The 24,946-nt window shown below is 36.3% G+C and overlaps 1 protein-coding gene across 2 annotated transcripts in view; it reads left to right on the top strand.

Moving 5' to 3' along the window:
* The window catches only part of stau2 (staufen double-stranded RNA binding protein 2), a 149,538-nt gene that overhangs the window by 99,576 nt on the left and 25,016 nt on the right, over window positions 1–24,946 (top strand). The gene's annotated exons all lie outside the window — the stretch shown is intronic.

Here is a 24,946-nt window from a genome sequence, read left to right as displayed (position 1 = left end):
TTCATTCTTGTTCTATCATTTATTCTGTCGTTCTAGTAATGTATAGGTCTATCTTTCATTCTATTGTTTATCTATCATTCTATTGGTCTGCCGCTCTATCATTCTGTCTATCGTTCTGTCGCTCTTTTATTGTTTGTTCTGTTGTTCTGTTTGTCGTTCAATCTATCATTCTATCGTCCTTTTTGGTATCATTCTATTGTTCATTCTATCATTCGTTCTATCATTTTGTTGTTGTTCTTTCATTTATTGTGTCGTTCTGGTATTCTATCGTTCTATCTTGTTCTATTTTTTAGCTCTGTTCTTTCTATCTATCTATCGTTCTATCTATCTATCATTCTGTCGCTCATTTTATTGTTTGTTCTGTTGTTCTTTCTCTTGTTCAATCTATCATTCTATAGTTCTTTTTTCTATCGTTCTAATGTTCTTTCTATTGCTCGTTCCATCATTCATTCTTGTTCTATCATTTATTCTGTCGTTCTGCTAATCTGTCGTTCTATCTTTCGTTTTGTTCTATCTTTCGTTTTGTTCTATCTTTCATTCTATTCTATCTTTCGTTCTATTCTATCCTTTGTTTTATCTATCTGTCACTTACTCTGTCGTTCATTTTATTATTGTTTCTGTATATCTATCAATCTGTCATTTATATCATTCTATATATCATTCTATTGTTCGTTCTATCTGTTGTTCTATCTATCATTCGTTATCTTGTTCTATCTATCGTTTGTTCTGTCTTTCTGTCTATCTAGTTATTTATCTGTCTGTCTGTCTGTCTGTCTGTCTGTCTGTCTGTCTATCTGTCTGTCTGTCATTCTATTTATCATCCATCTGTCTGTCTTAGAAGTATGCATTTTTTAATTATTTAACAAAATATCAAACAAAGGTACATTTATTTTATATATATATATATATATATATATATATAAATAAACAGGCAGGCCACTAAAAAGGCTTCCAGTAATCACCTTAATGTCATTTGGAGAAAATTCATTAAAAAATAAATTGCTAAGACAAGTTCTAAAAACAAAAGCTCCACCAGCATCATTTGTTTGCAGATGCCACTGATATTTTACATCTAATTCAGTGAAATTCAGACATTGTCCGTGTGACTTAAATTAATGTTAAATGAGTTTCAGATACAGATGATTTTAAAGAAATGATTTATTCAGCAAGCTGGTATTTCATCACCTTTTTCCCACAGTTTTTCTAGCCAGTTGACCGTATTCCATGCAGATTCTTTGATTGCGCTGGAATACAAAACTAATATTGGGAAAATGGCAAACCGATTGTCAGATTTGTGCTGACAGGTCTGAAAGCATCACAGAGTTTGCTGTCAATAAGAGGTGTTCATTACGAAGATTCATTGGGGAGAACATGTTGTGCACAGATATTTTATTGCATTGTTTGTTTGTAGAGTTTCCTTGGATATATCCTACTACAGTATACGCAGCCAGTTAGTTACCAGCGCAATTTCACTCTTCAAGATTTTATCACCGCCAACATTCAGGCAATCAGAACATGCACAGCCATTATTCCCATTGTTAATGATAAGCGTGATTTAGTGACAGACCAGACTGCATTTGATTAGGTTTTCTTATTTCATTTTTCTTGCAGTAATTATGAAACAAAAAGAGCCCTAGGATCTAGACTGGCTAGTATTCATGAGGTGGCTTATTGTGTAGTGTCATCCATGCAGAAAAGCGGTTGCTTACATTATCTAATCTAAACATAGGACACTCTTTTGTTCTGCCCTTCAAAGCTCCACTCTCTAATAAAGCCTGTTCTATAACCAGTAATAGGGATTTCTGTTGTGGGGACACAGCCGCCAGAGCAAAATGAAGGCAATATAGGCCATGGACTTGTTGTTGCCAAAAGCACTGGTGCATGACCGACTGTTAGGGAGCCTTTCTTTTCCAGATTCCTTAGTACAGTGGCGTCCAGCCACAAAAGGAGTCAGAACAATGAACCAAGGGTGGTTCTGGATTGTGACACTTTTTGGCCCAAGTTGCTCCACTGCCCCACAGTTTGCAGTCACTGCTTTTAACGATAATCCGTTTCAGCAAGAATTAGAGCAGGGCTATTTCAATGTCAGTGTGTAGTTTGTGGTAGAGTGGGACTAGATGGAGCACTTTTTACTGCATTGAATGTTTCTCAGGGTGAATTTATTTTTGAAAGATTTCTATATGGGGAACACATGGTGACTTTTTGTGACAACATGCCCCAATAGCGGGAGGTGTTGTCACACTTGATGTTAATGCATGCAATTAATTTTTTTCAGTTTAATCGCGTTAAAAATGTTTAACGTAATTAACGCAGCATCTGTTTTTTCTGTCATAATTTGGCTAGAGTTACATTATATGATCACGCTCTTATTCACACAAACGCTTTTAAACCATTCAAGCGCCACAAGACAAACAAGAATGCGCTGTCTGTGAATGTCATGTCTGTGTGACACACACGACTTGTGTGCACAGAGAGATGCGTGCCAGTTTTGAGTTCTCTATCGCACTTGAACAAACAATAACACAGAATTATGCCAAAATGCCCATTTTGTCGAGTATCCTCATAAGAGCAGTCTTAAATAAGTTAAATATCGTCTTAAATGAACTTAAAGAGTTATAAGAAAATGAGATGTGCATCAGATCCGCATCATGTTTTGCAGTGGCAGGTCTTAAAGTCACAGCAGCCTAATAAACCAGTTGCTTTGATGTCTGTCATTAATGTTAATCAAAGAACAAAGGTAACAGAGAAAATTGTAGTTTTAATAAGGATTAATCTATATTTAATTTATAATTTATGCAGTGAAGACTGTAAAGTGTTTGATAATTTTATTCAAGCTGTATATTCTGTATACGACCACAGGTAAATATGACAATTATTATAATGGGTTTAGCCTATGTGAAGATTGTTTTAAGTTCACTTAAATTAAAGGCACACTATGTAAATTTTTGCCACTAGAGGTCGCCTATTCAAATCAAAAGCATAGCTTGATGACCCCGAGATTGAGCAAGGAATCCTGGGAGTCGTCGTCTTCACCTCACAGGCGGTGGAAAAGAATCAGGATGGGATTACTGTAGTATGAAGCAGAGCAAGGCCACGTTATGTTGGAGCTGAATGAGGCCGCTGGAGCGATTGCTAATAAGAGATGGGCGCGACGCATGCCTTGAGAGCAGTGGAACTTTTATTATGCCACATTCGCCGCTTCCGCTTCTTCCGGTCAGGCATATGTGGGGTAACTCTGTGCTGTTTTATCATATTAAATACATTTGAGTGTGTTGAAAATTATGTTATAACGTTACTCTGAGTGTTCACTCTGTGGCTGCTATGAGACACTTGTTGCACATTGCAGTAAGCTAGATCGATATTAGAATATCATATTAATAAATGCTGGATGGCTTGTGTTGATAAATGGCATGCAATTAATTTTAAAACATATTGTATGCTATATTTATGTATGCTGGGGTCGTGTTCCACACATGCGCAGTAGATTGGCTTGAACAGTAAACAAATGGATTATTGCACATCTGACTGTCTTAATATTGTTTTAACGACGGATTGTAGAGGTGCGGGTAGCGACGTACTTCTTCACACAGCCTCTCGTCAAATTCAACGTCCATGTCGTTTTTCCATCACATGCACAGTTGGTACTTTTGTAGCGTAGTGACCGCGTGTATTTGTCCGCTCGTTCACAAAAAACAGGATGTTAACGGATGTCCGCAAAGAGCCTCCGATGACGATTTTTACGTCACACAGACCCTCGTGCACTCGCACACATAGAAAGTATAACCGGGGCTGCATTTATTTAATTAAAAATACAGTAAAAACAGTAATATTGTGAAATATTATTACAATTTAAATTAACTGTTTTCTGTTTGAAAATATTTTAAATTTATTCTTGTGTTGGTAAAGCTGAATTTTCATCATCATTACTCCAGTGTTCAGTGTCACATGATCCTTCAGAAATCATTCTAATAAGCTGATTTGCTGCTCAAGAAACATTTATTGTGTACAATTGTACAAAATATTTGTGTAATATCTTTGATGAATAGAAAGTTCAAAAGAACAGCATTTATTTGAAATATAATCTTTTGTAACATTATAAATGTCTTTACTGTCACTTCGATTTAATGCATCCTCGCTGAATAAACGTATTAATTTCTTTATTTTCTTTTCAAAAAATAAAAAAATTCTTACTGACCCCAAACTTTTGAACGGTAGTGTATAAGTTACAAAAGCTTTGTATTTCAGATAAATGCTGTTCTTTTGAACTTTGTTTATCAACGAATCCTGAAAAAAAAAGAAAGTACACAGCTGTTTTCAACATTGATAATAATCATAAATGTTTCTTGAGCAGCAAATCGACATATTAGAATGATTTCTGAAGGATCATGTGACACTGAAGACGAGTAATGATGCTGAAAATTCAGCTTGGCCATCACAGGAATAAATTACTTTCAAACAGAAAGTAATTTATATTTTCAAATAGAAAACAGTTATTTTAAATTGTAATAATATTTCACAATATTACTGTTTTTACTGTATTTTTAATTAAATAAATTCTGAAATCTAAAATCTTTGGTGAGCAGACGAAACATTTTAAAAACATTAAAAAACTTACCGACCCCAAACTTTTGAGCGGTAGTGTATATTTACAAACTTTTATGTTAGATGCGATTAATCGCAATTACTCAATTTGACAGCACTAATTACATTATATAATAATAATAATAAATGTATACAGTTATAATTTAAATTATACATAATTTAAATATAATTAATTATATAGATTTATTATATTACATAAATTAAATATAATTAATTATATGTATATTTTGTATTTTTATATATATTTGTAAATTGTAGAAAATTAATATTTATACTATTACTACTAAATAATAATAGTAATAATGCATGCTATATAATGATGATGTGATTATATATTATTATTAACTTTATGTTTTTTATTAATTATATTGCATTTTTGTTTGGAGTACAATTCACAACAAATGTAATTTTAGAGTGTTTTAAATTAGATATTTCTAACCATCATGTTAAACCACTGCTAGAGAAAACAACTCTTATATCTACTGAGATGTGACAACTAGCCCTGGTTTACCTTAAAAATGTTTCGGGGAGAGTACAGCGCTGTCAATTAAGACTGTAAGATTAACAACTCAGAGTAGGTGGACATGCGTGATCAAGGTTGAGGAATCAATCTCACATGTATACTGATGGGGTTTGTGATGCATGTGGGCTGAGGCACGTGTGCTGGGGGTTGTTCATATCGACTTATCTCACTAACTAGGTAGCCAGTGGGAATGTGATGGGATTTATTGATAACTCTTTCCTGGAGATTACAGTATACTGTCATTCAAGCTGAATGAAGACTAACTGAACAAGAGAAGAGTCTGTCAGTGTGTAATGCTTTATTAACCCATCTAAATTTATTTGTCTTCTTGATTTAGCTTCTTAAACCAGCCACACTATATTTTGTGTCATAAATATCACAGACAGCATTAGGATGTTGAACATTGAGTGGCTGTAATCCACGTGATGGTTCCCCATAGCTGTCCCAGGTCACTTTTTGACACTTACTCATTGGTAGAATTGACAGAGTCCTGCAGAGAGGCGTGTAGAGTTGCTCCTGCACTTTCCTGGCTCCTGCAGAGCCTGTCAGTTCACAGGGCCTAGGGCCCTGCTCTTTCTCACTGCCAAAGAAGGCCCCAAGCCCCCATAGCCTGACGCCCCTCCTGCCCTGATCCTTGGCCCTCCATGTGCATTCCTGGAGGGTCTGGGCGTCTTAGATATACAGCTGAGCGCCCCCGCCGACCCTGTGCCAGCCACGCAATGCCATCTGCCCGACATATGTTTGCATTCACTCATCTGCCTTGAGCTCCGAACTCAGTGAAGGCCAAAATACATACTTAGCAGCATGTCTCTCTTGGTTAATGTCTTTTTCGAATGCTGTATATGTAAGTTTTGATTCTGTGAATCGATTTTAATGTTGTCATAAGTGTGCTTATGAAAATAGTACTTGAAAAGTTGCTTGAACTGGTCCAACATGTTGATCCCAGAGTGTTTGATTCCAGGAATGCCGTGTCCATTTTTGGCTTGTTAAAGCCTTTAAATTGTCCATGTTCTACAGAGCTGAAGTAACATAAGTGTCAGCCCACAGCGGCAACAAACATGTCAAAGCGGGGAGCTCACAGAGCCTTGCATGAGGTGTTGCTTATACAACATGGAGGCCCTGAAATCGAATGTGACAGGGCGAATTTGGCTGCTGCTGCGTGTGCACGCTGTGCTCAGCTGGCTGCTCTTTTCCCAAGAGCCTTTGCATCCAGCCTTCAAGCTGAGTCCTGGGAATAGTGCAACCTCATACATCAGGGGAGATCTGAAGTTGGCAGATTCTGAAGCTTTAAAATGAAGACTAAGAGCTGACTGTCAGAGGCCAGAAGTTCTCGAATCTCAACTAGAGTTGCTCACTGTTTTAATCCGATAAAAAAAAAATCCATCTGTCTGTCTGTCTATTTTTACTCTTGGTCTATGCACTTTTTAATTATTTAACAAAATATCAAACAAAGTGAGTTATTTCAAAGAAATATAGAAAAAACATACTCAGACAAAAGGTTTCAAATTATAAATCTAAAAATCACCTTTACATTTAGAGCAAGAGCACTAGAGCTGGCTAAGATAAAAGAGATAGTTCACACAAAATGAAATTTCTGTCATCATTTACTCACCCTCATGTCATTTCAAACCTGAAGATATTTTTAAACAATGTTAATGATTTGTCCATAAAAATTAAGGTCAGTGGGGTTCAAAACAACATTGGACCTCATTGATTTGTATTGTATGGCAGGGCCATAACCAGTATAGACATTGAGGGGAACAAGTCCCCCCCCCCCCGAATAATTAGAAATGGCCAAATTGTCTCCCCCCAATATTTGATATTCTTGATGCTGCTCTGCTGTACTCCAATATGCACCGCTCTGTTTGTTGTTAGGATGACAAAGTTTTAAAAGTAAAATTTTTAGTCTGGTCTGCCTCAGCGGTCTAACAGCACTCATCACTGTCAGAATGAGTGAGCTGGCCAATCAAATCAAAGAAGGCGGGGCTTACTGTCCACAGAAGACGAGTGCGAATTCCAACGCGATGCTTTTGTTTTAGAAGTGAAAGAGTAGCCTATGTGGTGAGTAAGTAGCTAAACATTTAATATTTGAAGACTGTTTTGATTGAAATATTCAGTGACCGACAGTACCTAAACCAGTGATGCAAACTACTCATAATTTTTATGAAATTTCGCCATTTTGAATTTAAAAAATGCTATTAGGCTGTTTGATTAATATGATATGGTTGTTATGCATAACTGAATGTGACGAGACAAGAAACGTTTTGCGTTTTGGCATATTAGACATACAAATACGAGTGAAATATATATATATATATATAATTTTTTTTTTTTTTTTTTTTAAATTCGCAAATAGTAACTTTTACCATTCTTATTTCTTTTTTGTTATTCCCATAATCCCTTTTAATCTTTTAATTATTTAATTCCTTTTAATAATTTAATCCCCCCCAAAAAGAGGGGAAAAATGGACCACTCCAGTGTTCAAGACATGGTTACGGCCTTTTTGTATGGAACAATAAAAACATTTTTCAAAATATCTTCTTCTTTTGAAAGTCAAGTTTTCATTTTTGGGAGAACTATCCTTTTAAAGTTTCAGCCAGATAGTTTCAGTTCAGTCTGCGGGAAGCATAAAAAGCATGAAAAGTTCTTAAAGGCTAGTTTTTTTATTATTATCATCACATAAATGGAAAGACTTTGAGAGCATTTCTCCTGGCATCTTCACTTCCTACCAGAACTGAGACATTGTTCTGGAGCAATTAATTGTAGCCCTTGGATCTTGTATGTTTCATTATGTGCTTGTTTGTTTGCAACAGAGAACTCGTTCATGGTGAGAATGCTTTCCTCTTGTTGGAAAATGGCTCTTTCATTATGTCAAGCGAGGAGAAAGTGATTGTGCGACAATTCGGACACCTGTTGAGAGGATGGGCAGCTATTGACAGGCCTGATTCATGGCCGAGAGGCTGCTGCGTCCATTTTCAGAAGATCTCCCGCCGGGTGCTGGGCCGTTTGAAGTCTTCTCCGGCCCAGGGCTGGAGACGTTAGTACAGCAGGCCGCCTCTGTCAGGGGTCTCGGCATGTTACTCAACTCGGCAGCTGTTCTCGTCTTCTCTCTTTGACACGGGCTAAGCCTTGCATAATGTCTGTGTCGCCTACAACGGCACCTGTAGGAAATCCGTTTATGTAAAAACAAAACCAAAAGGGCCTTGCCTAATCTTCATTGTTTGGAGGAGGATTATTTTTCGAAGAGGATTATTTTTCCAAGGCTAATTGTGTTTTAAAATCTACAGAGCAAAACCTGTTAAATGAATGGCATGATGAGAGAAGTTCATATTACGTTCTAAAAATACTTTACAAAATATAGTAGTAAAATAGTGTGATGTTTATAGCTGATCTTTGGGTATGTTAAAAATGGGCTCAAACCATTCTATATTATAAAGGCTTTGGGCAAATTAAGCAAAATTCAATTCTAAATTATAACAGACATGGTTTGGGAAGGATTATCCAACACGTTCTAATATGGAAATATTATGGAATTTTGACTCAGCTAGTGTGCTACACTCTTAAAGTGGAAAAATAAAAGTGCCGGTACTCCCGATGCTCAGTTCAAAAGGCGTTCCTGAAGAAGGGAGGGCGTGGCGGGCTTCCGTACATGTAACATGTCGGAAGTGCCAGTACGCAAGGAAAACTGGCAGTACGCTAAAGGTACTGCGTACCGGCGCATACCGGCCCATTTCAAGCATTGGCTACACTACAGCAAATTAATAATATTTTTATCTTTAAGATGGTTTTAGAACAAATCAACTGGAGCTAGGGATTATAAAATTATACAATACCTTTCAAATGGTTGTGGTTGAAAGGATGTTTTGTATGCTCACAAAGGGTGCGTTTATTTGATCAGAAATACAGTAAAAACAGTAATATTGTGAAATATTATTAATATTAAAAACAGTTTTCTATTTTCATAATTTATTCCTGCAGTGACAAAGCTGAATTTTCAGCATCATTACTCCAGTCTTCAGTGTCACATGATCCTTCAGAAATCATTCTTATATGCTGATTTGGTGCTAAAGAAACATTTCTTATTATTATTAATGTTGAAAACTGTTGTGCTGCTTAATATTTTGTAGAAACCTAATATATATTTATTTTTTCAGGATTCTTTGATAAATCAAAAGTTCAAAAGAATAGCATTTTTTAATAGAAATCTTTTGTAACATTATAAATGTCTTTACAGTAACTTTGAATCAATTGAATGCATCTTTGTGGAATAAAAGTATTCATTTTTTTCCAAAAAAAACAACAACAAAAAAAAAAAAAACATACTTTTGAATGGTAGTATAAACACTAAAAAGAGCTAACTATTCTGTAAATGTTAAAGATAAGAATAACAAGAATGCATACATAAAAGCTGTTTTGCCTATTTTTTTCTTGCTTATTTCATCATCATTGCTATAGGCAGATGCCTATAAATTAGAATAAAATAGGCATCTACATATGTACACACACAAAAAACACGCTAAAAGTTCTTGAAGTTAGTATTGTGTTGGAGTGTTTGTCATGTGGTTTCCCCCAAAACGTTTCCTGCAGTTTCTTGCCTAATAGAAGCAGCTGGATTTTCACTGACCCTAGACTGGTCACACTGAAAGACTCGTGGGTGGAATCACATGAGGTAGTTATATTGGGATGTGTGCATTTTTGAGACAAATAACTCTTAGGACTTAAATAGGTTTTATTCTAATCAGTCTCTGCTTTTAGTAAAGATTCAGTCTCCCTTTGGTTTGTTTAAAGGGTTAGTTCACCCAAAAATGAAAATTCTGTCATTAATTACTCACCCTCATGTCGTTCCACACCCGTAAGACCTTCGTTCATCTTCGGAACACAAATTAAGATATTTTTGATAAAATACGTTGGCTCAGTGGGGCTTCCATTGCAAGCAAGATAATTAACACTTTCAGATGCCCAGAAAGCTACTACACACACATTTAAAGCAGTTCATGTGACTAGAGTTTCAACCTTAATGTTATGAAGCGACGAGAATACTTTTTGTGCGGCAAAAAAACAAAATAACGACTTTATTCAACAATATCTAGTGATGGGTGATTTCAAAACACTGCTTCATGAAGCTTTGAAGCTTTACAAATCTTTTGTTTCTAATCAGTGGTTCGGAGCATGTATCAAACTGCCAAAGTTATGTGATTTCAGTAAACAAGGCTTCGTTACGTCATAAGTGTTTCGAAATTTCAATGGTTCACCACTGGGGGACATGACTTTAGCAGTTTAATACACGTTCCGAACCACTGATTCGAAACAAAAGATTTGTAAAGCTTCGAAGCTTCATGAAGCAGTGTTTTGAAACCGCCCATCACTAGATATTGTTGAATAAAGTCGTTATTTTGTTTTTTTGGTGCACAATTCTCGTCGCTTCATAACATTAGGTTGAACCACTGTAGTCACATGAGCTGTTTTAAATATGTCTTTAGTAGCTTTCCGGGCATTTGAAAGTGTTAATTTTCTTGCTGGCAATGGAGGACTTACTCAGCCATCAGATTTTATCAAAAATATCTTAATTTGTGTTCCAAAGATGAACGAAGGTCTTACGGGTGTGGAACGACATGAGGGTGAGTAATTAATTACAGAATTTTAATTTTTTGGGTGAACTAACCCTTTGAGATGTTTAGTGTCATTTAACATTGCTCATTCATCTCTTCTACTTTTGGACATTCATCATAAGCCACTCGGGTCGAATGTCAGCTCTTATCACTGCTCGCGACGTGTCGGGATGAAAACAAATAATGATAACGTGAGGTCGTGGTTTAGTGATACCAGTCCCTTTCCTTTCTACACCCCCCAAAGCCCACCATTCTAGAGGCGACTTTTCCCCTTTATTGGAGCCCCTGCTTTCAGCAGGAGGTAGCGGGTTGATCAGCACCCATTTGTCAAGCGGTCCCACACTGCGGCGAGACCCCATTAGCCTGTCTTTGAACGTCGCTGTCTCAAACCGTCCCATCGAGACCCCCCTGACGGCCCGTCGCACCAGCAGCCACGGGCTTTGGTGAGAAAACAAAGCCCTTCCATTGCACCATCACTCACCCTCGCATGTCTGTCATCTGTTTTTCTTAGGAAACGACTTTCAAAGTTGGCCGTATTAGAATGCGGGGGACCTCAAACGAAGCGTCAAGAGATGATAGGCCGAAGGGGAGGGAAATGTCTTTTCTTCTTCCCTCATTGACCCCCCTCCAATGCCCATCCCTCAACAAGCTTTGAATCGGCCTGCCAGAGGATACGATTGTCGGGCCACTAATCTAAACATGAACTTGCACATTAAGGGCAACTTGTTGATACCTAAAGAGGCCTCTCCAAACACAAAGGGTTTGATAATAGGACATTAGCACCTTGACAGACTCTTAAGTGCCAGACTCTTTGGAGTTAACTACAGTGCCACAGTCATGCTTCTCACTCGATTTTTCAAAGCCACAAGATTTTAATCACTTTGAGATTTCTTTCACACACATGTTTGCTCTGGTGTTGAGTTGTGCAATGAGCATAATTCAGTTGGTTTGGCTCTGATTCACCAAGACAAAATGACCATATTTGTGTCATGTTTTACAAGTATTACCATTTAAATAGGGCTCATTTTAAACATTTATGCAGCCTTGATTCCAAGCGATCTCACGCACTAAATCCTGAAGGGCTCCTTTTTAATTTTCTTTTTAATTTTTATTGAATTAACCCAATTTATCTAATCTGTTTGTTGAGTTAGCCTGTGAAAAAAATCTGTTTGTCATACCCATAGACCAAAGTTGTGAGGAATGTTTGTTGACTTGGGCTCGGTGGATTTTGTCAGCTCACGTCAAAACTGGTTTTCATTTTCAGTTTGTTAATCTTTGTTAAAAAGCTTTTGTTTATTCTTCAAGGAGCAAAACAAAACAAAGGCTTAGTAGCAGAGTGAGAACATATGTTTGCCTTATCTGCAAGTTCATTGCATATGTGGGTGTTAGTGGTAAAATGATTATTTCAGACCACAACACCTCCATTCAGTTCTTCTGACACGAAGCTGCTGTTTTTTCGCACCCTTGCTAAGTGTTACATTCATTAGCACCTTGGTGCCAACAGAGCACAGTGTTTTGCCAATGGCCATTGATTAGTGTTATTTGGGGAGGTGTGTGAATTTATTGTTTGCCCAAACTGCGAAGTGAGCTGTGATTATCAGTTTATCAATGCAAAATCAAGTTCTGTCTGGTTCCTTTGAAATGGATAGAGGGGTGAATCTTATGAAACGTATTAAGAACATGACCATGTGATATTTCACCCCAAAAGTTTAAATAAGAGATGATATTTTGCAAGAAAGTGAAGTGTACATTATTAAATATATTTATAATATATGCAATAATATCCCATATATAAATATATTTTTGTGTGGTAATATACAGTTGCTTTTGAAAGTTTTAAAATGTTAAATTTGTTAATGTTTTTTAAAAAATAAGTCACTTATGCTTACAAAGGCTACAATTATATGATAAAAATAACAGTAATATTGTGAAATATTACAATTTAACTTTTAAAATTTAACTAACTTTTTTTAGTATATTTTTAAAGAAGTAATTTATTCCTGTGATGGCAAAGCTGAATTTTCAGCATCATTACTCCAGTATTCAGTGTCACATGATCCTTCAGAAATCATTCTAATATGCTGATTTGCTGCTCAAGAAACATTTCTTATTATTATCAGTACTGAAAACAGTTGTGCTGCTTAATATTTTTGTGGAAACCGAAACATTTGTTTTAGGATTCTTCGATGAATAGAACAGCTTTTATTTGAAGTAGAAATCTTTTGTAACAGTATATATGTCTTCACTGTCTGTTTTGATCATTTTAATGCATCCTTGCTGAATAAAAGTATTAATTTATTTAAATAAAAAATCTAAAATAAAATGTAAATAAAAATTCCTTATTACTGTAGTGCAAAGAAAATGTATCATGAAAATTTTGAAGCGTTTATACATATAATTGTATATTTGCTGTACAGCCTTTGAAAAAGGTTTATTTAAATAAACAAATATTATTTTAAGAGCGAAAAGAGAATCACTATTGAGAATAATAGGATTAACAATGCTCAGTAGTGAAACGTCACAATACTGAAAAGCTCAATGGTCCATAAATAGACATTAATTTATAAATACAAAATGTATTTTTTTTCTTTTCTTGATTTTGAAGTGAACTTATATGGGCGTAAGTCACAAAACATCCTAGTTGGGCATGTTTTGTGACTTACTCCAACATAAGTCAGTCTTTTGTATGTATTTTTCCTATGTGAATCCTTTTCTCATGGTTCTTTGTAAAACTGCAGAAGTCAGTGCTCTTCTGTATTCTCAAGGTGAGAGGAAGGAGAGCTTTATTAAACTACGTTTACAAGCCCATTGAAACGTCTGGGTTTCACGCACAACCAAATCTATAGGCCTGAAATAGTCTCTTGATTCCAGTTTTCTCGATCGCTGGCACAGCAGCACTGAAAGACTCAGTCAGGAGCAAACTAACACTGACATTTAGAGATTCCTTCCCTGAAACAAACCCTATCCTTTGTCTGCTTTCTTAGTTACGCTTTAGTGCAAAAACCAGGGATTGAGATCCTCCCTTAACTTGATATGTGACACGCGTCTTGCGGTTAAGAGCTGCTCTACATTAATCATCGCAGAGCGCTTCTCCTGAGAACACACTTTCAGAGGGTGATTGTAAGCATATACAAGACAATGAAACTCGTTGTGTAATTAACCGCGAGCAGTAGGAAACACTATCCCGAGATGTGTTGATTTATTCATTTAAAAAAATATTTTTTGACAACCTGTAATTAAGGGATGTCCTTGCCCAAATTATAGACTATTACTTACGCTCAGTGTCTTGTTCAAAGTCTCTGCACGAGAGGATATGTTTGCTTTTAGCCACAGACGGACAAGTAAGCGGCCACACGAATGTGTGAGCGAACGTGTACTTTTGTCCTGCAGACCTCAGGATGAGGATTGTGGATTTCTTAGCAGGGGTTCATTAGTTGCCCAATCAATTATAGGCACCTTAATCAGACTTATCTAATGGAAATGAGAGGAGCAATTTGAGAATGTTTTTCTGTCTGTCTGGGACCCCCTCTCATCTTTCAGACATCATGAAATTCCCGTGAACAACGAGTGCACCAGGGGTTAACGCGGATTACGACCGAGGTGTCACACACTCCTGCTGCTAAAGCAAACAACAGGCTTTTTGTGTGTGTGTGTGTGTGTGTGTGTGTGTGTGTGTCTGGTATGTCTTAGGACAAGGAGCTTGATGAGTTGCCCTAATGTTGTCAGGATCCATATATCTGAGTTAATAAAGACAACGCTTTCCTTTTATTTCAGTATTTCCTTTTTTAGAGAGATTATTATGACAGATGTGGGCTGCCTTTTGTCGCTGGTATTTCGGAGATGTACGTGCCGCAGGAAGTGTTCAGAAAAGCCTGACAGGTTTTATATGTCAGATTAATATACCCTTTGCATTTTCTGATTGGAAAAGGAAACTCTGGCTGCGTGGTCCTATCACATCTTCCTCTACTCTCATGTGCATAGATTAGACAGGAGGAAAACGTGGGCAAATTATATAGCAAAATTGATGATGGTGTTGTCAGTGTCATAATATGACATTTGTTTTTCAGTTTTAGAAACTGAAAGTGAACGTTGATATGTGCAGTTGTGTGATAAACACAGATTGCTGGTAGATATTGAAATATGATCTGTCAGTGTATTAAAAATGGTGATGTACCGTTCTAAAGTTTGGGGTCAGTTTTTTTTTTTTTTTTTTTTTTTTTTTTGAAAGAAAGAAATTGATACTTTTATCAAGAAGGACATATTCAATTTATTTAAAAGTGACAGTAACAACATTTATAAACAAAATAAAAAAATGTATATCAGCTGTTCTTTTGACATTTTCTATTCATTCAAGAATGATGATTCAACATTGATAATAAGAATCAGCATAATAGAATGAACGGCAGTGTTGTATATGAAATATAATTGCTCTGTAAAACTCAATAAGTTCAGTATACTCAAAACATTTGAAGAAACGTATTACCTCAAAACATTTAAGTAAACAAACTCATTTTTTTTAAGTTAGTAGAACTTAATTTTGAGACAAGTGGGGCGGGGCCGAGAGCCGTGGAAGCGGAGCAAGGCCAGTGTGGTGCACAGGTGTCTCTCATTAACAATCATGTCACCGGCATCCCTTCCCTCCCACAGTTCTCAGCCTCGCCCAACTCATCATAATGTTAATTACATACAGTTCATTTACATAAACATCACATTCAGATCTTGGTTGAGGTCCTCAACCTAACCACAGGCTCTTCAACACAATGGTAACCCTATAAAACTAACATAACAGAACCCCCTGTAAATCCCAGCATAACACAACATTAAACACTAACTTATGTCTCCCTATGTTAATCTTGTGCTAAAACACGCAAAATAACACTTAATTTCAACATTCATTTACACAGTCTGACGCAAAGCATGCTGGGAATTAGAAATCTGCTGCAACTCAACTCAATCATATTAAGTTTAGCTTACTACAATAAAATTTTGAGTTCACACAACTTTTTTTCTATTACGTACAGTGAATTTTCATTATCATTTGAGTGAAACAAACTCATTTCATTAATTTCACTGTTCAGTTTTACAGTGTGCTTTAAACATTAAAGAGTTAGTTGACCAAATCATGAACAAATCTTGATTTTTAGTTCAAACAAGGAGCACAAAATAATGTTCTGGCCACGTTTTTCATATAATGAAAGTTAATCAGCATCTGGGCTGTCACACATGACAAATAAAGCACCAAAAACAAAAAATCATAAAAGTGGTCTGTACAACTTGCACTATAAGAGCCACATTTGGAAATTGTAATTGCCACAATTACAAGATTATAATTATATTTGACATTTTATTCAAATTAGTGACTGGTCATCACACAAAGCTATTAAATGGTTTCAGAGGTCTTGGAATATTGTACATAAATTGTATGGACCGCTTCTATAATACTTTTATAGTGCTTTTTTGTCATTTTGGCACCCAACAGCCCTATTCCCCATTCATTGGGAAAAGAGCAGCAATGAACATTCTTCACAATTTCTCCTTTTGTGTTCCACTAGAAAGTAGCGAATTTACAATGACGTGACGTGATACGAGTAGATGATGACAACATTTTCATTTTCGGTTGAATAGAATAAACACATTGTGATCTGATTATTTAAAAATGCATACAATTTTATTCATTGCATCGCTGCAGCATTATCCAGACAATCTCCATAAGGACAAGTACTTGATGTCTGGAACAGGATGTCAACCTTGAATGAAATAGCTCTGCTTAATATCAAGGCTTCCTATTCAAAGTATGCACATTGTAAATATATTCTTCTCAAAAATCTTGAGATTCCTTCTTTTTCATGCAGTCCCCATAACTTAGGAGTCTAGACGTGTAGCCTTGTGAGGATAACGGGATGAGACTTTGAAATGAGATTTGCAGGATGAAAAGACAAGTGCATTGATTTATAAGAAGCCAGTGGGCAAGAAAATGTTTTCAGAGGCTGCAGAAGGCCACAAGGTCCTCCATTAATCCCCTGACCTCTGATAGGAGCAAAGAAGAAAGAAAGACAGGCGAAAGAGGATAGGGAGAGAAGACCTTGTCTGCTGTGTTGCTTGATGGGCTCAGCTGCAGGAATGGCTGACTCTTTTGTTTGAGGCTCTTCGTTCGTCTTGCGCTGTACCCTTTTACGACTCCCCTCTTAGTTTTACTGTCTACGATCTAATTAGCTCCGTCCTAATCATGTGTTAAATTGCATTACCTGGTGTTTACTGTCTGTTTGCTATGTTGTAAAAACGTGTGAGGGTGCCTGTAAACTCAGATCGCAATGAATTTGATGACTTTGCCCTCCTTTTAAAGAGCTTCTGGTACGGGAGTTGCAGGGCTTCAGGAAGATATGTAACCTGCAGAGCTGGCATTTTTAAAGAATCATGTCATGCACAGAGCATTCTGGAATTTTATTATCTGCTATAATTATTTTTGACTCAGTGCCAGCTGAAGTCAGTAAATCTTATTGCTTTTATTGGAGTGTACCCAAAAATTAAAATCATACAACAATGCCATAATTTTTAAAGAATCTTTCAATTACCAAAAACAAAAATATGATTACAAAAAATGTAATCTAATTTTTTACCCAGTTCTGTTACCACATGATTTTTCCCATGTTAGAAGAAAATTATCATTCCTTAATATGTGACACCCAAGAAGCAACATTATTTTGATTATTTATTACATAATCTTATTCCATTCTCTTTAATTTTTTCACAAGTATGAGCTGCATTTGCTAAGATCAACCTTGTTACTTTATAATGTAAAAAGGATCGAACAATTAATTTATGGGAAATGTGTTTGTCCACTACTAACTACCAGTATTAAGTCCCAAACTAGCTGGCCTACTGAGTGATGCTGATCCCATTTTTCCCTGAAAATTTCATCTGTTTTTGATGCTTATTTAACTACAAAATCTGAATTTAGTGTAAAATGTGTGACTGTATAAACTGTATTTAGACATATTAGACATGCAACCCAGTTACAAAACTTTGGTAACAGGATTAAAGAAAAAAACTACAAACTTCATATAAACTTAATGGAAGATTGGGGTCGGTATTAGTGTTGTCAAAAGTACCGACTTCGATACCAAGTCAGTACTGAAATTTTAGAAATGTGACGCTTTGAGAGCCGTTGAACGGATTTGTAAACACCTCTGATTGGCCATTGTGTTCACAATCTCATCAGATATGTCTGTGATTGGCTACAATGATCAATGCTTCAAAAACATGTTGTGAATAGACATCAATAACGCTCTTCACCGAGTGCTTACACAGATACACATGGGATTATTGAAAGCAGGCACCTAGATAGACGCCTGCTTTCAAACGTTCCCATGCGTTGAGTGCGTGAACACAATGGCCAATCAGAGGTGTTTACGAATCTGCTCAACAGCGCTCAAAGCGTCACATTTTTAAATTTCAGTATCGACTTCGTATCGAAGTCGGTACTTTTGACAACGCTAGTTGGTATGTTTGTGAAAAAAATTCTCTTATTAGCTGCATTTATTGGATTAAAAAATAGTGTAAAACAGCAATGTGGAAACCGTGATAAACTTTTCCAGGATTCTTTGATGAATAGAAAATTCAAAAGGACAGTATTTCTTTGAAATGGAAATATTTTGTAACATTCTAAATACATTTTGATCAATTTAATGCGTCCTTGCTGAATAAAAATGTATTTTTAAAAAAAAATCTTACTGACCTCAAACTTTTGAACGAAAGTGTAATTATTTTGTTCAACTTTCTGAGGTTGATCATTTTTTTAATCAAAAAAATGAACTTCAAAATCAGTCCCATTTGATTCCAGTTATATGACAAACAGTCTCTCACATACATACTTTCTCTTTGTTTCCCAAAGAAAATGCACTGACATTTCTGTAATTAACTCAGCATGCAGTTAACATTATTGGATTTCCTATGAAATGCCATTATTTGCACACCTCGTCTTATGTAATCAGAGCCTCTGACATCACCATTACGAAAATACGACTCCATTTCCTCGAACACCATGCGAATGCTCTGAAATACATATGCGTCACTTAAACTAATAGTCCAATCAGGCACATGTTATACATTCATCAAGTCCAAGGCACATGGGTCCAAAAGTGCCAGGATTCCAACTACGTCAGATCCCTCGAGTGGCCAGCCTCTTTGATACAAGCAATCCAGAATGTATTGTTTTTTGTAAACACATCTCAATGATGAAACGTCCACTGATTGTGCCGCACGTTCTCCTGGCAACAAGGTCAAGTTTTTCCCCAACAAATTGGCCAATGTTTTGGGGGTGGAGAGGGAGGGCGACGCAGTCCTTTTTGTAATCAGCATCGAGTGGCATGTTTGGTGGGAAACGCAGATGGAGAGGGGCGTCCGTACCCTGCGTGTTTGAGTAATGGGGAATCTTGCACGCCATCAGGGATGGGCCCTGCTCATTACACCGTGCATTCGAGCGTTTTATTGGTGCGTCCCTTTTGGATATGGAGTTGTTAGACCTTCCTCTGAGGCCGCTACGGGGGGTGTGGAATTGCGTATCAGGACTGAGGGGTGTAAAACGCTGTCTGACTGCAGACACTCTCTAGTTACAGGTTTTGGTTACATTCATACACACACATATGCACACCTTTCATCCTGTCCAGACAGTCTGTCACTGCGAGAAAAAGATATGTGGTGAATTATGGCAAAAAATTATTAATTTGTGGCTTATACAAGATCAATTACAAATATATTCAATATTTGAAGTCTGCATGAAATGAAAAAGAACCATATCTATTTTCTAAATACATGTTATAGATCTTATTGTGAACAATTCATCTGTGCTTGTTTCTTTATTCCTTTTTTTTTTTTTTTAATGACCTCGTAATGTATAATCAGTAAGTCATAACTCAGTCTTCTGGTGAAAAGGTCAGGCTTCTCTCTGGTGACGTATGCAGGACTTTTCCAGTCATTTTGTCCGGTTAAACCCCATCCCTGAAAGCTCATGTTCATCTGCCTCCACTTTTGAGTGCAACTTTTTTTCTTTTCAGATTATCAATTATAGACAAGTTGTACACCACAATGTGGAAGAAAAGAGTAGTCACTACTTCTGCAACTTTAAGCCATTTGATGTCAGATACACTGTTTAAATGTCTCCAATATCACATTTATAGCCTGTTAACTGGCACACCTTTTTATTGCCTTTTTCCCTATCACGTTTTTTGGAAATCATCATAAATTAGGTATCATTCGAAAGGCTAAACACTCATCACAGATTTTTGTGATATCAGCTTCAAATTTGGAACACAAGTTGGTTAAACATATGGGTGTAATTTTCTAGCAATTTTAGAGTCTAAGTTATTTTGTATAAACAAAAAATGTTTAGTTAAAGTATTAGTTCACTTCTGAATGAAAATTTCCTGATAATTTACTCACCCCCGTGTCATCCGAGATGTTTGTCTATTTCTTCAGTCGAAAAAAAAGTTTTTTGAGGAAAACATTCCAGGATTCTTCTCCATATAGTGGACTTCAATGGGGTTCACCGGGTGGAAGGTCCAAATTGCAGTTTCAGTGCAGCTTCAAAGGGCTCTACGTGATCCCAGACAAGGAATAAGGGTCTTGTCTAGCGAAAAGATTGGTCATTTAAAAAAAAAAAGAAAAAAAAGTATATACTTTTTAACCACAAATGCTAGTCTTGCACTAGCTCTGCGAAGCGTCATGCATTACGTTGAAAGGTCACACGTTACGTAGGCGGAAGTACCGTGGTAGGGCAAAAAACTTAATCTAATTTTCTCCTCCAAAATTGCCCAATATCAATGTTTTACCTTTACTGAAAAGAGCGTTTGGCTTAACCTTTGCACGTTAGCTTTGTAGACACTGGCTCAGTACTTCCGCCTACGTCACGCATGACCTTTGTAATGTGATTATGTCATGCGTATGGATCGCAGAGCTAGTGCAAGACGAGCATTTGTGGTTAAAAAGTATATAAATTTGTTTTTTAGAAAATGACCAATCGTTTCACTAGATAAGACCCTTATTCCTTGCCTGGGATCTCGGTGAACCCCAGTGAAGGCCACTATATGGAGAAGAATCCCGGAATGTTTTCCTCAAAAACCATAATTTCTTTTCGACTGAAGAAAAAAAGACATGAACATCTTGGATGACATGGGGTTGAGTAAATTATCAGGAAATTTTCATTCAGAAGTGAACTAATCCTTTAAGTACTTTCGCTTTATAGTAAACTTAAACTTCTATAATGTTTTCACACTTTCATTTTTTGAAGCTGCTTTTACTTCTTCAATAATGTGCTGAGCAGTGTTGGGTAAGTTACTTCAAAAAAAGTAATTAATTACTAATTACTAATTACATCATCAATGTTGTATTTAAAATACTTTTCTAATTACTCTGTCTGAAAAGTAATTTAATTACTCAATAAGTAACTCAACTCATTACTTATTACTTATTAAAATACCTATAAAGCTTGACCGGATAGACAATAGAAAGGAAATTCTTCTAATAATTTAAATATGAATCAAACATGGAATAGTTTAGCCTTTTATAGCTTTTTAAAACATTTTAGCTTTATTAAAACATACTATAATACTTAAAATTTTTAGTAACAAATAGGGATGTCACGATACCAAAAATCTAGTAGTCAGTACCGATACCAACAGAAGTGCATAATACTCTATACCAAAGTCGATACCACGGTAAAAAAAATATTTAAAGATACAAATAAAACAATGCTATATATTTTTTCAGGTAGGTCTAATAGTAAAAAATACCACAGAAATTGAATAATCAAATATAAAATAACTCAGAACTGTATAAGTTAAATATATATTAATCCTTATCAAAGCTTTTCTTTTGTTGTTTGATTATCATTTATAATACAGACAGCCAATAGTAGATGGTAGCATGTTTTAAAGACAATATGCTGTTACACATGCTGTTCACATTCACATAACCAACGCGAATATACGCTAAGACAGGCATTTTGACATAACTGTGTGTGTATTTGAACGTTTATGTGTAATAAACCGCGAAAATTTGACACTGGCGAGAGGCGGCTATGTGTGTGCGCTTTGGTTGAGAGCGCACTGACTGAAGACCGTTTCTCAGAGAGCGCGTGCAGTTTTTTCTCTCTAGGACATAGCTTACATTTACCGTAATGTTCTTGCCTACCTGTGTCAAAAGTGAAGCAACAGGAATATTTCCATTCTGCAAAACAGCCACTCGCTTCTGCCGACATCTTCAGACAGCGACTACACAGCCAACTGGTGCGAAGCTGCGAACTCACGCGCAACTCACTACAGCTAACGATTTTAAAGAGGCAGCGTTCACTTTTAACTTTAGACGACAAATTTAGATTTTAAATTCAATATTGATTTATACAGAACTGTAGAACTAATTTACAGTATCTAACGCAAGTACATTATAAGTAACTGTAATTAAATTACCTAAAAATGAACAGTAATCCCTTACTTTACTTTTTCAGTGGATAAGTAATTTAATTACAGTAACTAAGTACAGTACTAAGTAACGCATTACACCCAACACTGGTGCTGGGTGTCTTCTTTAAAAGAGGCCAGCCTTAGGTCTGTATTCCAAAGTATTCATGAATTACAACCATTTAAGTTCATATCTATGCTTAAACAAACTATGCAAATCCCATAAAATAGTCAGTCACTCTTCGCTCTCAAATTTTTAGATTTCTCCCTTGTTTTTAATTTGTTTGTCATTTGCAATGCTTCATGGGGTTGTAGTTCTTTCCCTCATTTAAGGACACAGTCTTGTACTTTTGTTGTTTTCCACTTTTTTGCTTCAAATGAAAATTTGTAATGTTGTGATGTACCTCGTAGCTAATCTAAACAAATACTATTTTAAATAAAATGCATATGGGAAAAATACTTGTGTAACCAATGCCGCTGACAAAGTAGGTGATCACTGTTGCGCTGTTATGTGGAGGTGGAGTTGGCACCTTTATAGATTTTTTCAGAGTAGTCAAATTAGCCTTATTAAGGTAGATGTCGATGTAGGCGGCAGAGCAGCTCACTTGGTTTTGGAGCTCATATATCACACTTTTAAGACCCCGAGCAAACAATGAATAGCCTACAGTGGACATGGGGCTGCAATCTCAGTGGTCAGTTTATTATTTATGCAAATGACAGGAAGTGATTACACGCCCGCACTAAACCACGGTTTCCTCACTGTTAGGCTTATGATATAAAGGTCTTTTCCACTAGGTATGCAGTGACATGACAGCTGCCTGCTGATAAGCAAACCTCCATTTGCATTTGTTATGCTTTTTTTCCGGTCTGGATATATGTGCTATGATGAAATCTATAGATGGTAAGGAAAAGAAAGGGCTGTGGAGGGAAGCCCACCATATACAGATGTCTGATAGGCTGGGTCCTCGTGTCCGCCCACAGCTTTCCATTTTGCTTTAGGCAACCTGTGCGGACCAGATTATAATATGTGCGATTATAATATGGGAGAGAGGTGATAAAAGATGCTCCAGGCAGAGAGAAAGGGAATCCTATTTCCATGGTGGCATCCCTGTATCATAGAAAGTTTAATTGTATGATGTCAGTGGAAGGCTAGTTTCACGATTCACATGTATAAAACTGCATAATTTCCCACTGTGAATCATTATTTCATGATCAGTTTACTGTTCCCAATATGACTGACAAATTGTGACTAACTAAGTGGTCAATTGAGATGTAGCCACAACTTTATTGTAATTAAAATCTATATATATATATAGAATTACAGTAGTCAAGTCGAGAAGTAATGAAAGCATGAACTCAGCATCATTGATATTTAAAACTGATGTAAATTAGCGATATTATGGAGGTGAAAGAAGGCACACTTGGTGAGTAAGGAAATGTGAGAGAGGAGAGAGAAGAGTCAAAGATTATACCCAGGTGTTTAACAGTGGTGGGAGGTTGAACCAAAACTCCAGCAATATTGACATTGTCAACACAGAAATGGGATGTAATTTGAGGTGAACCAACAAGAAGTAGATCTGTGTTGAGTTTGAGAAAATTACTGGTCATCCAAGCGTTTATATATCATCAATACAAGCCAAAATGGAGTTGGTGGGGGAAGGAGCATTGCGTTGAGAGTGGATGTAAAGTTGGGTGTCATCTGTCTAGCAATGGAAGTTAAAAAGCCACGAGGACGGATAATGTTACCTAATGGAAGCATGTATATGATGAAGAGTAAAGGGCCAAGAACAGAACCCTGGGGAACACCGTGTGAGACGGGCAGTAGTGGACTTAGCCTGGCGGATAGAGATGTAAAAACAATATTACTGACAATTATAGTCAAATTTTAGTTAAAAACAAATTACTGACTGTATTGTGTATATTTTAATCTCTAGAAAATGTTATCATATATCAAGCCATTGCACTTGCGCTATTGATTGATTGTGTATTTTTATTTTATGTTTATTTTATTACTTTATCTTTGAAGTTTAAATTTGAAGAGATTCTTGGATCTCTTGTTAATTTTCATTTTTTTTTAAGCATGAAACATTTAAAGAAATAATATACCCAAAAAATAAATGTTCTTATCATTTATTTTGCGAACATTTAAGCTATTAGTTGAAAAATCCGATTCCATATATTCAAAGATGAATTTTGCAGAAGTATGATTTCTTTTCTGCCAAACAGCATTGGTTTTCATGTGTTTCTTTATAGTTTGCAACACGTTTGAAACTGCAAAAGTGCAAATAAGATTTGAAAACTACAGAAGAGAGCAAAAGATTTTCAAAAGATTGCAAATTTTTTTTCCCAGAAGCAAGAAACACTTTTGTTTTCATTTTACTGAGTCACTAAGCCTAACTTATATATATGATGCCATATCGCTGACATAGACTAGATAAATGCATTTTTTATTTCATGCTTTATTACTCTCTGAATTATGGTGAAGCAGGTTAGTGTAAGCTTTCTCTCTGATTAATAGTATGAATGTGTGTATTTAATACAGGGAGTGACTGTTTCAAGCTCTCGGTCAGATGTTGAGGTATGCGGTACCCTGAACCTCTCCCATGTGGTTTGTGTTTTGACATGGGAGGTGCCATCCACGGTGTCCGAATGACGAAGGGATAAAGCAGCCCTCTCTGGCCCTAATGACGCATGACATGCTGCTGCTTTTTGGGTCTTAATTTATGGCTTCCTATGTCAGCAGAGCCCTTCTCTCCAGG

This window comes from Ctenopharyngodon idella, chromosome 23 (genome assembly GCF_019924925.1).
Source record: "Ctenopharyngodon idella isolate HZGC_01 chromosome 23, HZGC01, whole genome shotgun sequence".
NCBI classification, from domain to species: Eukaryota; Metazoa; Chordata; class Actinopteri; order Cypriniformes; family Xenocyprididae; genus Ctenopharyngodon; species Ctenopharyngodon idella.
The sequence above is the reverse complement of the archived record's forward strand: the minus strand, read 5'-3'. Positions and strand labels throughout refer to the sequence as shown.